Source organism: Pinus tabuliformis, chromosome Q (genome assembly GCF_031772625.1).
Source record: "Pinus tabuliformis cultivar Carrire ecotype Pingquan chromosome Q, CPIR1, whole genome shotgun sequence".
Classification (NCBI taxonomy): Eukaryota; Viridiplantae; Streptophyta; class Pinopsida; order Pinales; family Pinaceae; genus Pinus; species Pinus tabuliformis.
The window spans coordinates 1,302,686,730-1,302,704,721 of NC_142296.1; positions in this window are offsets into that span (position 1 = coordinate 1,302,686,730).

Here is a 17,992-nt window from a genome sequence, read left to right on the forward strand (position 1 = left end):
GGGGTGATACCTCCCTTTCAAGGTTGAAGGTTTCCCTCTTCAAAACATTAGGATCACTTCCTCTAGCAGAAGACCTCGACTTCATGACAGACTTGGAAGAGTTCTGGGAACTACACTTAGTGTTTCAGTGTTGGTGGTCATCCTTAAACCATCACCTTATACCAACATTTCAGAGAGCACATTCAGCCTAGTGCTGCCATGCATTTTTGCACATTTTGTATTACAACTCTCTTCTTGGACTCATACATACCCCTTCGGATTAAGGGGGGGAATGTTGGACACCTAATCCTCTAAGGGTTATGGTGTGGAAGTTAAACAATCAAAGGAGTCCAAGAGACGTTGGAAGATGAATCCAACAGTCATGTACAATGTATTATAAATGAACATCTTGTGAATAGTAAAGGAAATCGCATGCTTATCATTCATATTATGTCTTTGCCATTGTCATGTTTAACAATCTATGTAGGTATTGGTGTCATTTTCAGACAATTTGTTGTTTGTTTATTCTTCATTAGAGTTTATAACCTTGATACTTCATGTTTTCTTAAGTATTTTATCATCTTATTTGTTCTTAACTCCTTTTAGTATTTTTGTTATTTGTTTAATGAGCCTCAACCCAGTATTTTATTGTTGACATTGTTTTATTTATTGATTATTTTTCTTTGAATATATAAATTTATATATATTTCTTTTGACTTGTGTATATTTTTGTTTTATTTTATTAAGTTTCCATTAATTATTTTTATTTTAGTTTATTTTATTTCCACTAATTATTTTTATTTATTAAAGTAGGGTCTTAACTCATTTTTATAATTTTTGACTTCCCTCCTTGTTTGGAGTTTGACTTTGATTTTGTTATTCTTGTTAATGTTTTTTTTCTCAACTATTTCCCAGTAATAGAATTTTTTAATAATATTTAGTTTTGATAATTTAATTTAAATATTATTTTTCAAATATTAGTCGTTTAATATAGCCATTACTTATTAACATTTGTTTTTAATAAAATAATATGATAATTTAAATATTATTTTTCAAAAACTAGTCGTTTAATATAGCTGTTACTTAATAATATTTGTTTTTAATATATTAATAAATTAATATCATAATTTAAATATTATTGTTCAAATATAGTCATTACTTGAAATTATGGTCTCTACATTGCTCTCTATTTAAGCCTTTTTCATGGTCTGCCTCTTCATCTGGTCTTGATGATGAACCACACTTGTTGGTTCGAAACGCGTCGGCCAAAAATTTCTCTTATGTGATTTCTACCGAAAGACTTTTCTTAATTCATTATGGATCACAGAAGCCTAAATTCAGAAATTACTACCCTATACGGAAGGGCCATTGCTATTAAAGTTCATCATTTTGAACAGTCTTGCGTAACAGTTTCCAAGTTGAAGACAAATCTTGCTTTTCTAAAATGATGTAGAGACTCTTCCCTTGTTCCTCCATTCGCTTAGATTAAGCACCCTCTTAATAATTCTAGTTACCTTCATATTTTTCTTAATGCTAGCATGGCGTTGGTTCGTTTGGAGATTGGCAGGGTGAGAAAGTTTCTGGATTTTATTTCTCGTGATTTGTTGTCTCTGCATTTGGAACTTTCAAATGAGATCTCTGCTCCCCTTTGGTCAAGGATCGAGGCGTGCTCGGCACTGAAATCTATTCGTCTGGAAGAAATATGGAAAGTAAAGCAGTCCAAGAAGTTCAATAAGCTCTCAGAGAAATCGATCTCGCAGCCTAATGAGTCTAGTTGCTTTCGTGGTCTTTCCAGGAGAAGAATTAATTCTAATCAAATCTATGCTCTCTGATCTTGGGTTGACAATGTTTCTCACCCTTCCGCCATTGAGGGTGAAGCTAGAACGTTCTCGTGTTTCGGCTATAATAACTCTGCAAATTCACCGGGTCAGATTCCCTCAAGTTCGTTGTTCGTTAATTCTTCTTTAGTTTTTGTTGGTTTCGAAAATAGTGGAAGTGGTTCTATTAATAATAATTTTTATAATATTCAATTGAATAATAATAATAATAATAACTATTTGTATAATAATAATATTAATTGGTTTAATAATAATAATAATAATTAAAGTGACTGTATTTTCAATTTGAATAGGAATAATAATATTAGGAATAGCAATAATACTTTATGTTTGGATAATGATAATAACTTGTATAATAAAAATATTACTAAGCTTAGTAATAATAATAATAATAATAATAATAATAATATTAATGAGGTTAGTGACTCTGTTTTCAATTCTGATAATTGTAATAATATTAGGATTGGTAATAAGGCTCTAGGTTTGGATAATAATGTTTGTTCCAATTTTCTTTCCTCTTCTAGTAATAGGGTTGTCAATCTCTCTAGCTTTTCTTTTGATCCCCTTGTCTTTAGTCTTTTGGAGAAAGGTTTAAATTTTTCTCTTGCTCCTAGAAAGATCTCGGTTGACAATATCATCTGTGACATTGAATATGGTATTAGAGACTTACCGAACGTCATTAAAGATATCATTCGTCATGACTGTGCGATTGTCCTTAAAAAGGAAAAGCCCCCCAAGAACAACATCAATAACCCTGAGTTTGACACTCTCAAATCATTAAAAAATAACAATAATATTGTTGTTCTCAAACACGACAAAGGTGGTGTTGTGGTTATTCTTGATAAAGATGAATACCGTCAAAAGATGTTGGACCACCTCCATAATAGCGAGAGCTATAGGAACTCAACAAGGATCCCTCGAAGAAGATTTCCAAAAGTGTGGCTCTTGCTATAAAGGCTAGTAGCTCAGTCAGCTCGATCAGTCATAAGCTTGTAGAAAGTTGTCCTCTTACCCCCAGAATCTATGGCTCCTCTGAGACCCATTATCAACACGATAGGAGGGCCAACTTATCTTCTTGCTAAATATTTAGCCCAGAAGCTTACGCCCCTTGTTGGCCATACATAATCCTTCGTCAAGGACTCTGCATCGTTTGTTAATGAATTAAAGAGTTTCAAGCTTGATTCGGATGAAAAGTTTGTGAGCTTCGATGTGGTCTCCCTCTACACTAATATCCCTATCAACGAGGCCATCGAAGTCACCAAGCGCATTAAGGATCTTGATACGGTTAATTTAGTCAGTATTTGTCTTACTTCTACTTTCTTTTCATTTGATGGGGAATTCTATGAGCAAACTTGTGGTGTCACCATGGGTTCCCCCTCTCCCCTGTGGTAGCTAATCTATTCATGGAGGATTTTGAATCAAAGGCCTTAGCTTCTTCTCGTCTTCTACCTAAGATGTGGAAGAGGTTTGTGGATGATACTGGTGTCATCTGGTCACATGGTAAGGAAGAGTTGGAACTATTTTTCCTTCATCTTAACAATCAATCTAGTTCCATAAAGTTCACCATGGAATTTGAAAGTAATGTTAGTTTACCCTTCCTTGATGTCCTCCTCTCAAGGAACGATGATGGCTCTTTTCCTCATCAAGTATTTCGTAAGAAAACTCATACATAACAATATCTTCATGCTAATTCTCATCATTTTCTAGCCCAAAAGCTTGGTGTTCTCAACACCTTATTGACTAGAGCTTTAAGAGTTTCTGATGAAAACCATCTCAATGAAGAGAAAGCACATCTCCTAAGTGTTTTCTTTAATAATGGGTATAATAGACACCAATGTACTATGGCTTTCATCAGAGCTGAAAAAGGTCCTAGAGCTAAGAAAAATACCAACGATTGATTTTCTGGTGTTCATCTTCCTTTTGTCCAAGGGACCACTCACAAGATTGTGAGAAGCATAAGGTGGCTTCAACCTTTAGGCCTTTAAATACCATCCAGAGCTCCCTTAGATCTGTAAAGACCAAGTGGACCCCAAGAATATGAAGGGTGTTTAAGTTATCCCATGCTCTTGCGAGACTCCCTACATTGGTGAGACTGGTCACTCGATTAATCAAAGGATTCGTGAGCATGTCGTTGACATCAAGCATGGCAAGACCCACTCCTCTGCTTTGGCAGAGCATGCAGATAAATCTAAGCATCACATCTACATTGAGGAGGCCCAAGTTGTTGCTAGGGTTAGTCATTTCCATCATCGTAAATTGAGGGAGGCCCTAGAAATTAAAAAAAAGCCCCAATAATTTGAATAGAGACGATGGTTGGATTATTAGTAGAAGTTGGGTCCCTGTCCTGTCCTCCTAGTTTTTTAGGTTTCTTTTTGGGATTTATTTTGTTTGTTTATTTATCTATGTAGATATTGGTGTCTTTTTTATAGTATTTGTTGTTGGTTTATTCTTCATTAGATTTTATATTCTTGGTATTTTGTGTTCTAATAAGTATTTTATCATCCTATTTGTTCTTTACTCCTTTTAGTATTTTTGTTATTTTTTTGTTGGTGTTGCCCTTCTTATACTTGATATTCAAATGGAACTGTTGCAGGTATGTGGACCACTTCTGATGGCAATCATTTTGCAATTTCTCTTGGGTCTGTATGAACTGCGGGGGTCGGTGGTCTGTGTGGATGATTGTTTCCTTCCCCAAAATGTAATGCTTCCATTATCAGCAGACATGCACAATGGAACACATCTCTTTGTCATAAGTGGGATACTTCTGGACTGTGTCTGAAAGTGTCTCACTGTGATATGCCACTAGATGTCTATGTTGAGTAAGGACTGCCCCAATAGCATAGTCAAAGACATTTGTCTCGACCTCAAATGGTTGTTGCAAGTCTGGTAATGAGAGCACTAGTGCCAAGCAGAGGCGATCTTTCAACTCTGTGAATGCCTTCTATTGAGATTCAAACCAAAAGAATTTTGCTTTCGCTCCTCCCTTAGTGACTTGACTCAAGGGCCAAGTGATATGAGAACCCAACACGAACCTGTTGTATAAGTTGGCAAGACCTAGAAAGTTGCTGAGCTATGTCAGAGTGGTTGGAGATGGCTAATCCCGAATGACTTGGATCTTGGATGGATCCACATGCACCCCTCGTTCATCAATAATGCATCCTATATACTGAACCTGGGTCATGCCAAAAGTGCATTTCTCCAAATTGGCACATAACTTGTGTTGCCGTAGTGTTTGGAGAACCTGTCGGATGTGGTGGAGGTGCTCTTCCCAACTCTGGTTGAAGATCATGATGTCATCCAAGTATACCACTACAAGTTGGTGAATGTCCGCAAGATGTCATCCATTAGCCTCATGAAGGTTGCAGGAGCATTTGTCAATCTGAAAGGCATAACCAACCATTCAAAAAGGCCCTCCTTGGCTTTGAAGGAAGTCTTCCACACATCGGAGGGTTCAATTGGTACCTGGTGATATCCTGACGTCAAATCGATCTTGTTGAAATATTTTCCCCCCTTCAGTTGGTCCAGGAGGTCATCAATCCATAGGATCAGGTACCTATTACGGACAGTGATCTTGTTCAGCGTCCGATAGTCAATACAGAGTCTCCAAGTCCCATCCTTCTTCTGTACCAACACGATCGGGCTCCCAGAGGGCGATGAACTCGGAAGGATGTGACCTTTCTACAGCAGCTCCTAGATCTACCTCTTGATTTCATCGTTCTCCAGAACGGAGCGCCGATAGATTGGTCCATTGGGCAGTGGCGCACCTGGGGTCAGATCGATGGAGTGCTTGACCTGACAGTGCAAAGGAACCCCTACGGGGGAGGTGAAGATGTCCTCGTACTCCTCCACGACCTTGTCCATCTGTAGTCATCGTGCGGAGGGGCCCTGTCTGGAGGTCATGGCCACCGTCTTCTTCTTTCCTTGAGGTTGTATCATCAGGAAAACAAATTTCCCGATTTTGGAAATGAGCTTACTGCATTGTTTTGCAGTAACCAAAGAGATGGCGGTAGGCGATGCTACCTCCGGTATCCCGTACAACTTATTTCCCAAAGTAACAATAACAACATTGGGCCTTAATTCATACACAGCATGTCACTTCCACAAGTATGGTTGTCCTGATAATACATCACAAACTTCAAGGGGAGCAATGTCACACAATACCTCATCCGTGAAGAGCTTGATGTTGTATGGAAGGCGACACTGTTGGCTCACGCGAAGATCCCGTCCTTCGTGAAGCCACCCGACGGTGTACGGTTGTGGATGTGTTGTGGTCGGTAAGCCCAGTCACTTCACGACCTCTGCCAAAATGAGGTTCTTTTGGCTCCTGCTATCAACAATGAACTATAGCAGGGAGCCTTTTACCCACATCTGGGAGTGGAAGAGACGCTCCTCCTCCTCTAAATCTTTAGGTTCCTCCTTCTGGATCTTCGTGGTGGAAACGGTGGCGTTGGGCTCTGCATCGATAATCTGCTTCCCTTTGTCAATCCCCTTGTCAGGTTTTGACTCAGAGTTGGAACATGCATCTGATTCTAAAACCTTTAGCTCAGCCACCAGTGACTGCTTGGCCAGACACTCAGTTGTGTTGTGAGTGGAGCTCTTATAGAATTCACACCACTTTCCCGTGTCCTTTTTCGACTTAGCGGTGTTGTTCTTTGCTTGTAGCTTTGGTGGGTTGTATTGGGCCACCCCGCCTTGGCTTTGTCCTTTGTTTTGTGGTTTGGGGGCACCTTTCCTTTTAGATTCACAGATCCAAAGTCCCGCTTCTTCTGTTTAAACTTTTGCTCGACCTTGACGGCATATCGGTATGCTGTGCCGAGCGAGGAGATGTTCAGGAATTCTATTTCTTCCTGGATGTACTTGTGCAGGCAGCTGCGATATTTGAGTACCAAATGCTGCTCCAAATCCTTGATACCCAACTTTGTGCGAAGGGTATGGAAAATATTGGTAAACTCCGGCACGTCTTGGTCCCTTCCCTGCCGCAGCGTGGTCCACTTTATGTATTGATCCTTATAGCTTCTGACAGGGTAGTAATGCTTCTTGATGGCATCCCGAAATGAATTCCAAGTGGGTGCGACTGAAAATAGTGAGCCTGTACTTTCATCCTTTTGCTCGCAGTAGGTTTCCCACCAGTCCTTGACATGGGGGGCTACTTTGAGAAGAGCGAAAATAATCTTTTCCCGACTGGAAAAATCATGAACAGAAAAATAACCCTCTAGTAGATTTAACCATTTATCGACGACATCTGCATCTATCTGACCCTCGAATATGGGGATTTCAAAATTAACTTGTACCTTAAATGGTGTGGCATTTCTAGAGTAGTTGTTGGAAGCTGATGTGTCGTCCCTGGGTAGCTGTTGAAGGATCTAGGCAAAGCTGTCCATCATCACGTTCCTTTGTCGCTCGAGGGCTTCTTCGAGCAAGATTTTGATAGGATCTCCTACCCCCTCGTCTTTCTTTTCATCCGCCATGGGAGGCTGTCGGGATTTGCAAGGCTGGTATTGCAAAGGTTCGACCAGTTCAAGTCCTAACTCTTTATATCCTGACCTCGTTGGGGATATGCAAAGAAAAAAAGAGAAAAAAAGAGAAAAAAAGCAGACCGCGCTGATACCACTGATCCAGATTTAAACAGGAATACAACAAATTACATAGATAACCATAAACACAGAGATGCAACGAAAATAATACTTCATTTCATTAATGTAAAATACTGAAATATGCTTACAAACAAATGGAAATAAACCAGCTAGGGCGATGGTAGCTTATCTCTGAGAAGAGATGTGGCCGCTACATGCCTCTAAACTACCTTACAATGAGGCTCAAGGTCCTTTTTATTATTGAACAATAAGAGCAAACCCTAAACAACCAAAACCCTAACTAGAGGAGATGTAACACCAAGAGTTTATAGGCCCCGTTGGGGTGAGTTGGACAACCAACTTCCCGAGGTCGTGACTTGGTCATATTATCTCCGTTTGATACGCATGATAACTCATTGGAAAGATCTCTATGAGGACTATGACGGAAAATAAGATTTTAGAAAAAAATTCGCTAGCGGTAGATTTCCAAAAAAACGTCGTTTAGGGCCTCAAAACGGCTCCGGAAGTTTAGGACCCGAAAAACTGCTAAAAATAGTAAACTATGCTACAATTAAGGAAACTGAAAAATTGAAAGAGGCAATGGTGGCCCCGATGTTTTGTACATCATAAGATTAGCCAATTTTTTTCAAGATGAGAGATGTAGGTGTAAAACAATGTTAGAAAATGATACATGCGAGATGGTTGGAGGAGAAATTGTATTAATGAGGGGAGTTTGGATTGGCAATATATATAAGTTTATGGAAAGCACTGTTAGTGATGGGTGAAAAAGTTCCATTGTTCCCGAGAGTGGATTAGAACAAAGAAAAACTCTCATAACTTCTAGAGAAAAGACTTTGTTGTGGTATCAGATAATTGACCATATCAGTGAGAAGGGCCTTTAAGTACTACACAATATTGGTATGGTAGAAGTTATGTCTAATTCTTCTATGCTTTTTAGTTTTTGTGAACATTGTTTATATGGGAAGAAAAACCGGGTAAGATTCTTCTCTAGTTCTATGAGGTCAAAGGGAATATTACAATTGGTGTACAATGGTGTGTTTGGACCCATGTCAGTTCCATCACTATGTAAATCTTTGTATTATGTCTCATTTATAAAAGACTTCTCGAGGAATACATCGGTTTATTTCCTCGAGAAGAAGTTTGGAGTCTTTGACAAGTTCAAAGAGTTTAAGGCTCTTGTGGTGGTTCAACTCTCGTTAGCTACTTGAATTTACCAAGATCATTTACTTTGGTGATGTTAGCAGAATTGCATATGAAAGAGTATGAAAATCCACATGTGCATTCTGCAAAGAAGAGAAAACATAATGACGACCATCAAATCAAAGGACAGACACATTAATAACGGAGTTCACCTAGTGTGGGTTACGTCTCCGGGTCCGGTGTCAAGAGTGGGGAGGTCGCTTCATTAAATGCTACAAAATGATGATGATGTACATGGTATAATATTTGTCATTACAAGGATAAATTCCCTCAACTAAAGTGGCATGTCTCTCCACGAGACGTTCTCCTATAGAAACTCACTCATATGGGCCTTCCTTTAGTATGACAAGATAATAAATGCTCACATGACGTCTCATACAAGTATCCTTCAACATAATGGTAACAAGGATCTCAAAAACAAAAACATAATCTCAGAAAATAAAAAGAAATACATGGCATGACTGCATCATATACCTCCAATCTTGGGGATGGCCGGAAAATGCAAAGCTCAGTTACTAAAATGGACATCATAGTTGAATTCATGGCACGAAATCGTGTCGAACGACTGTAAACTTGGCCCCTTTCTGACACCGTCAAAATCTGGATCCTCGGGAATCTCAAAGATTCCCCCAAAGTTTCATTTCTGGAGATGGACGCAAAATCCTTTGCTCGGATCAAAATTCTGAGCACACCGCTGCACTCCTTGCAAAATTCTAGTAGAAATGACTATAAAGTCGGCATCATTCCACCTCTGTAGAAAATTAGCCTCCAAGGGAATCTTTTAGATTCCTCAAGGTTTTGTAAATATTTGTCACTACTGACTGCATGAAATTCTGCTGCTAAGATGGAGAAATGGACCACACCATCACGTTCCCTGCAATATTCTGGTTTGTTTGACTATAAAGTTGGCATGATTTTGTCACTGTGAAAAATTGCCCTTCAGGGAGTCTTTTAGATTCCTCCAAGATTTTGCATGAGAATATTCTGTGGAATATTCCCTTGGAATATTTTGTGGAATATTCTATGGAATATTTTGTGGAATATTCTATGGAATATTCCCTTGGAATATTCTATGGAATATTCCCTTGGAATATTCTATGGAATATTCCATGTAATATTCTATGGAATATTCCCTTGGAATATTCTTCACCTCGAAATTCATTCTCGGTTGGGCACAGTTCTGCTATGCACTTAGTTTCGCTCTCTCAGCCTCCACTTTGTTGGTTCGACGAATGAATAATTGTGGTTCTTATATAAAATTTTGGGTGGATATAACAAAGCCTCAAGTTGGCACATTGGTTGGGTGGATAGAGGTCCCATGATTGAACCCCTGCCCCCGTCATTTCACATGGTTTTGTTTGGCGTGTTTATTTTAACCAGTGCTTGTGGTTTTGGCGAGTCGTTCACATAACACTTTTTTGTTGGCACATTTGGTGGTTTACTCACCGTTCGCAGAGTTTTGGAGTTGGTATGTTATGGTTTATGGTTATGGGACCACCACGTGGGTGGGCCAGCCACCCAACCGGCACGGGTTCAAGCCCCGTCATTCCCGCATTATGTTTTGATAGGGTGGCGGCATGTGGAACAATCGCGAGCTGTTGGGTGGGGTCTTGGGTCAGCGATGGGCCCCGACCCACCTAAATTTGATTTCTATTAAAACATAACGATGTTGTTGGCGAGGGTGGCAACCTGCCATCCCATTTTATTTTAGTTTTTGTTTTTTATAAACAAACTAGACATTTTTTCCGACTGGATTTTAAGGGTCATTGGAAAAATTAACAAGGCGATAAACTCGTTTGTTCAAGCAGCCAGAATCTGGTTGCCGGTAAATGCCAAGTTGTTTCCTCATTAGTGGATGCCATTGGGCCTATTTTTACCAAAACTTTGACCCCAAATATCTTGAGCATACAGACTTAGATTTGAGTGTCATTCATTCCATTGGAATCAGGACGACGAGCACTACGATCTAGCCCTGGTTTCACTTCAATCCAATGACTTTGATTTTCGAGCTTTTTCAAGGCCACTTCTATTTCTGGACATTTCTGGAGCCAACTAGATCACGTGGAAATCAAATAGAGAAGAAAATTAAGGTGTTTAGGACAAATAATTGTGGAGAATGATGTGGAATGAATTCAAATTTTTTTGTAAGAAGTGTCATATAAAAAGGAAAAACATTGTCCATGAGGTCTTGAATAGACAGTAATTGGGTGCTCTGTTAAGGCACTCCTTGATGTGAAGTCACCGGTTCAATTCGCCACCACAATCAGGGTGATTTATTGGACATGATGAAGATGTAGTCGTGTCAAGCTTACAAAAAAAGAAGAAGGGGAAAAACACTACTCCATACACATCTCAGCAGAATGGAGTTGCAGAAAGGATGAACAAGACATTGATGGAGAAAGCGAGGGGCATGCTCAATGATGACGACTTAGGACATGAATTATGGGTAGAGGTTGTAGACGTTGTGTGTTATCTAGTAGCTAGACCATTGTCATTAGTGTTGAATGACAAGACTCCACACGAGGTATGGACTAGTAATAAACCTTCTCTTAAACATCTTAGGATATTTAGTTGTGATGTTTATATTCATGTTCCCAATAAGAATAAGAGTTAGCTAGATAAGAAAGATGAATAATGTATCTTTATTGGATATAAGTATGGTTTGAAACGTTATGAGATTTGCAACCCATAAACCAAAAAGGTTGTGTATAGTCAAGATGTGGTATTTAAAGAAGTCAAAGATGTTGTCAATTAAGAAGTCTTGCCAATGGAGAAAGAACCAAAAAAGATAGAGTTTGAATTAAAGGATTATGAATTGATCACTACAAAAGAGCATGAACTAAAAGAAGTATAACCATAGACTTCGACACTAAGGAGATCGGTCCAGGAAAGAAGGAAGCCATAAAGGCATACTCCCCCTGATTTCCATTCTAATTTTTCTTTGTTTATTGCTACTAATGATCCTAGAACTATTAGGAAGGAAATGGATTCAGAGGATGGAAAACTCTAGAAAATGACCATGGTTGAAGAAATGGAAACCATGGAGAAGAATGAGGCTTGTGATCTAGTGGAGTTTCCATTTGGAATAAATCCCATTAGCAACAAATGGGTGTTTTAGAAGAATTTGAATGCATAAGGCAGAGTGGTGGAATACAAAGCTTGGTTAGTAGCAAAGGGTTATTCCCAAGTAGATGGAATCGACTTTGGCAATATATTTTCTCCCATTGCTAAGCTAACTTCTGATATATTTCTTTTATATGTCGTTGTTGATTTTGATGTTGAAGTAGAAGAGATGGAGATGGAGACAACATTCCTCCATGGGGATCTGGAAGAAGAAATCTACATGAAGCAACTAGAAGGCTTTGTTGTGAATGAAAAGAAAGAGCTAATATGCACGTTGAAAAAGTCCCTTTACGGGTTAAAGTAATCACCAAAGATGTGGCATAAAAAAATTGATACTTATATACTTGGACTTGGCTTCACACTGAGAAATGCATATGACTGTATGCATTTCAAATAAGTTGGCGATCATGTTATTTATTTGGTCTTGTATGTGGATGATATGTTGTTGATTGAAAATGACAGGGAAATCATCAAGCAAGTGAAAATTCAATTTCCATCTAAATTTGACATGAAGGACATAGGTGCTGCAAATTTGATCTTGGGCATGGAAATTAAAAGAGATCGAGGAAGCATGAAACTATGGTGAATTTAAAGGAAGTATGCAGTGACAATTATGCAGAGGTTTAATATGCAAGAACATAAACCGATAAAGGTGTCTGTTCTTGTAGGTGTAAATTTCTTTGCAAATCAGTGTCCCAGGACATGTCTCTTGTTCTATATGATAATTCGATTGGAAGCTTGATGTAGGCAATGGTCTGTAGTAGATCATACATTTCATATGCATTTGGAGTTTTAAGTAGGTATATTTGAAAATGAGGGAAGGAGCATTGGGCAACAATAGAGAGGGTTTTCAAGCATTTGAATGGCACTACTGGTTATGGATTGTGTTGCCAAGGAAGACCAAGATTGAATAGAGTTGAACATACATGGGTTTGTTGATGCGTACTAGGTTGGAGATCTGGAGTGTAGAAGATCTACAAGTAGGTATGTGTTCTATTTGGAGAACCAATCTATTGGATGAGCAAAAGCCAATCTATAGTGGCACTCTCAACTATAGAATCTGAATACATGGCAACCACTAACGTAAGCAAGAGAGAAGTATGGTTATAGAGATTGTCTTCAAGTACTCGGTTGGTACAACAAGGTGTAAGGATATATTGTGACAGTCATAGTGCAATCTTGTTGGCAAAGAACCCAACTTATTATTTGAAGACAAAGAATATTGATGTACAATATCACTTCATGAGAGATATGATTGAAGACAAGAAGTTGTTGTTGGAAAAAGTGGACACTTTGAAGAATGTAATAGATTCATTAAAAAAATTGTAAGCATTGATAAGTTATCTTGGTGTAGAGAAATAGTGGGCATTATTGCCCTATACTGCTAACCATGTACTCCTATGACCCACTGTGTACAAAGAAAACAATAAGTGGGAGAATGTTAGGTATGTTTTATACTCTTTGCACAACTATTATCACACAATGTACATTGCACCAGGCCCATCACGGGGGAGCGACAATGCCCTCGATTTTTTTTATTTTTTTTTTGACGAATTTTTGCATTCATTTTTAACAGTTTTCGACACACAAATTTTTGCTAAAAGTGGTTTTGTGGTGCATGGTGACTTTGGCCATGGTTTTGGGGTTTCAGTTAAGTAAATATGTTTGTACTCTAATCAAGGGTAAATGGACTGGCAGTTCATGGATGCCATGGGATATACGTTGTATTGTATATTCTACAAAAGACTATATATTGAAAAATCTTGACGGTTTTCCTTGTTTTGGATTTTCAGGATAAAATCTCTTTATCAATGTGTTTGTTTGTTTTTGCATCTTTTTTATTTCAATTAAGAATATGCTTGCAATAATTAAGTGTACATGGTTAAAACCTATAGATTAAACCCACAAATGCTTAGGTTATGGAAAGAGATCATCCTAAGAAGGTCAATTTTTATCTTCGATGTCTTTAGAGCTTGTTTTGTAGTAAAGTTTGAGATTGGGGTTACGAGTTAGAATATTGGACTAAGTTCTACTAGTTCTACCATTAAAATATCAAAAAAGAAGAATAACCCTTTGGCTCTTAGGGTAGCAAATCTTTGTATAAGTTAATGAAAGGGTGCTTAGTCACTGAATTATAATTCTCGTCATATGCAGAGTTGAAAGAAACAATGTAATAAATAGTAAGGAAAATCATATCCTTATTTTTAAAGTGATATTAACCCATATACATTGGATTTATAGGGATCAATCTTAAACTTTTCCATATTCAATTCAAGCTCCTTATTGATGTAGCAACAAATACCACATCTACCTTTTCACATTAGTTGTATCAACATGAGGGATCTTTCGACATTCATTTTGTTCATATGTTTCATCAAGCAATATAAGATCAAGGTTGGTATCTAGAGTAACATAGGACCTTTCCTCAAAGAGAATATTTCTTAACTTACGAACCTAGATCAAAGAGAATCCTTGGTAATTAAATGGGAACATTCTAAGTTGTCTTAATCCCTATTTGTTACTTTGGAATTTATCCTTTAGTATCATGCTTCTATTCTTTCTTGGGATAAAGTCTTCATTTTTTTTGGATGTGGTTCATGGACTCCGAAGATTAGTGATCGCTATGCCCACAGAAACATTGTTCCAAGTAGATCCACCTGGAGGGATCACTTCCCATCAACTCATTAATGAAGCCTAACCCCAAGAGCATTGAAGAGAATTGACCCTGTGACCTCTCAATAGCGAGGTGCTTTAATGATGTGAACTCGACCAATTGAGCTAACCCTTGAGACTAGGGATAAAACCTTCATTTATGAGTACACATATTCCTTTTAGTTTGGAAAATTTACTTTTACTATTTAGTTTAGTTTAGTTGGTTCCACTTTTATTTGGATTAATTATCTTTTCCCTTTGTTCTTTTTTTGTCAACAATGTTTTATTAATTTTCTTTGCTTTCAAGATTCCTAATTTGCAATTTGCAATTTATTTTGTAAATATTTATTTATTTATTTTTAACCAATTAATATAACTAATTCAAATTAAATCTAAGAAATTAGATTAACAAATTCAATATTATTGGATATTTGACTAGTTTATACCAACCAATAATCTAATTTTAATTTTCCAAATAAAATACTTTAATATAGAATGATAAGCTTATTGCGCCTCGTACCTCTCCAACCTAGCATGTAAGAGATGTTGTCCTCTCCTTTTATGTTATATAAACATTTTGACTCTTTCAAAATAAAATAAAATAAAAATAACCATATGTTAAAATAAAAATTCTACGTTATTATTATTTTTAATCAATTTTTGTTAGATAGTTAAGCTAAATTTGAAATAAAAATAAAAATAACCCTATGTTAAAATAAAAATTCTATGTTATTATTTTTTTAAATTAATTTTTGTTGGGTAGTTAAGGTAAACTTGACTTGGTCAAGTTACAAATGGTTTTTTTGTAAGAACCCTTGGTATTGCCCATGGTATTCATGTTGAACATTGTTTATTTAAAGGGGACCAACCTAGATCCATCTTAACTCTTGACATGGGAATATTTTAAGATGCACAAATATTTGATCCCTCTCGACCCTTGGTAGATCCAGAGTTAAGATGGATCTAGGTTGGTTAAGGCTATTATGGGGAGAGGCCTCTTCAGTCCCTTTAGCCCAATATGGAAGAGATGTTGTTATGTTATGTAAATATTTTGACTCAATTAAATTACATAACAATAAAAATAAATAAAATAAAAAATTAATAAATAGCTTATTAATTATAATTATTAATTAAAACATTTGGACTTTGTCAAATTATCAAAAAAAAAAACTAACCTAGATTCATCTTAATTTTGGATCTAAGAAGTGCTGAGAGGGATCAAATCTCTGGAGGTGCAAACCTTTCATCAAGTACACTCGAAAAGAGGTTCATCAGATATACTCAAAAAAAATTTACACCCCGAAAAATTTGATTTCTCTATACAAATAAATCTAAAATTAAAATAAATTTAGATTAATTATTTATATTTTATAAACCATAAACAAGAACAGGGAATCTATAATATTCCCTCATGTGAGTTATTAACAAAAAAAAAAAATGCCACCTCTAATGTGTTAATTCTTCCACAACAATAATAAAAATCATATTGAATTCAAATGAGAATGTTATGTATTCAATCAACCATAATAAAAACGATATTGAATTGAAGTGAGAATGTTATGGATAGTACGGAATAAATAAAAGTGGTATATTTGTAATGATTAAGAAATAAAGATGATTGAGTGTGATGTTCGTGTGGGGAGGAGCATGACAACGTCCACCTTAGTAATTGGACGCAAACTTGTCTTGTTTTTGCCACATTGAGTGACATCCAAGCAACTGTTTAAAGTATTTCAACATTATCTATGGTTGACCTTTAATATCTAACGGTGGGGTATGGTTCATCTTTAGTATATAACGGTGGGGTTTAAGAGGCATTCTCTGTATGTAGTCATTTATTTTTAAGTTAATTTTGGATTTTTGGATTTCGCTATCATAATTTAAGATTGGAATTATATTTAAAGATTATTTTTGGCGTGAAATTGATTAAATTGTTTAAAAATTCAATAGTATTGTTATTTTAATTAATTTTATTAAAATTAATTATTTTTAATTATTTAAATTATATAATTAAGAGTTTTGAGAAAATTTTGTATGTATTTAAAATGTAATTATAACCATTAAAAAAAGTTAATTTAATAAAAAAATTATATAATCATATTTCTATAATGATGGTGGAAAAAAATTAAATTCTATAAAGTTTAAATTTAATAAAATTAATTGGAGTTGGAGTTTTTATTGAAAGTTTATTTTCTTTCATTGTCAAATTTTAATAGTGGTTTTTTTTGGCATAAAGAAGAAGGTTATTTTTACTATTATTTTGAACTATAAAAATGAATAAATTCTTAATTTTTTTATATTAGGATGATTATTAGATTATTCTTTATTATATTAATTTAGAGACATGCACATGAGTGCATGATCAGGCGGTCGGGGTTGTCAGCTATCTCGCTCCTCGACCGCGTTTGATTCTCGCTGCTACTGCGATGTATTGGTTCCATTGTGAATGTATGATGTGATCCATTGTGAATGTATGATGTGATGGTTGTCAGCTCGTCTGACAAGTATATTGTAATAAAAAGAGGGCCCCATATCGCTTCTCCTGGGAACTAGCCCCTGCCTTTTAAAAAAAAAAAATTTAGAGACATAGAATTCAATATCAATTTTTTTTGTTAATAAAATATTTTTCATAAGGGATGGTAGGAGGGGAAGGGGTTATCTTAAATTTTGAGGGAAATTTAGTACTCAAGTACTCCTGGGGGCTAAGCAAGAGGACCAATAACAAAGTTGAAAATGTATGATTTTTTGATAGGTTAAATCTAGCAAATGAAATAGATATTACTAAGCTTCTAATTCTAGGAGACTCTCTTCTAACCATCCAATACCTTCTCAACGACTCTTCTCCTAAGGACAATCAATTAAAGTTGCTAGTTCACATAATTTTGGGAGCAATTAGCCACTTCCAACTCAAGTCCTTCCATATCTTAAGAACTCAAAATAAGGAAGCAGATGCCCAGGCAAACTGTGCTTGTCTTTTGAACTCAGACCAAACCGACATCAACAACTTATTAGGATAAAGACACATCCCTTAATCTATCCCTTCTCATTGCTCGACAATCATATTTTAGAACCTCATAATCATTCCTATGGACCACTCTAACCACTGGCCACTCATATTAAACATTGAGAAACTTAAGTTAAACATATATTTACTTTTGAACTAAACTCATTTTTCTGATAACCTAAATAGGCTCACTAACTACATTGAAGAGAGCTAGCTATAAGTCTTGTAACTTTGTTATCTGACATTTAAAATATCATTTGGGCAAAGTGTACATAATTATTTATAGAGATTACCAAATGATTATTATAAAAAAATTGCTTCAAATTTTCCGTGGATATTTTTGATACGGTGGATATTTTTATTAGGTTTATATGATTATCGTTTATAATTTTTTTAGTGAATAATAAAAATTATTTATATTTATATAATTAAAAGATGTAATTATATATATAGTTTAATTTATAGATGAAATATTTTTTTATAATATTTTTTCTAGTTAATTTTAATTAAATTTTGATAAGGATTTTTAAAATTTTGAGTTTAAGTTGTTTAATCTTAGAATTAGAGTGGTCTAATAAGTTTTTTACCACGCTGAATTTATT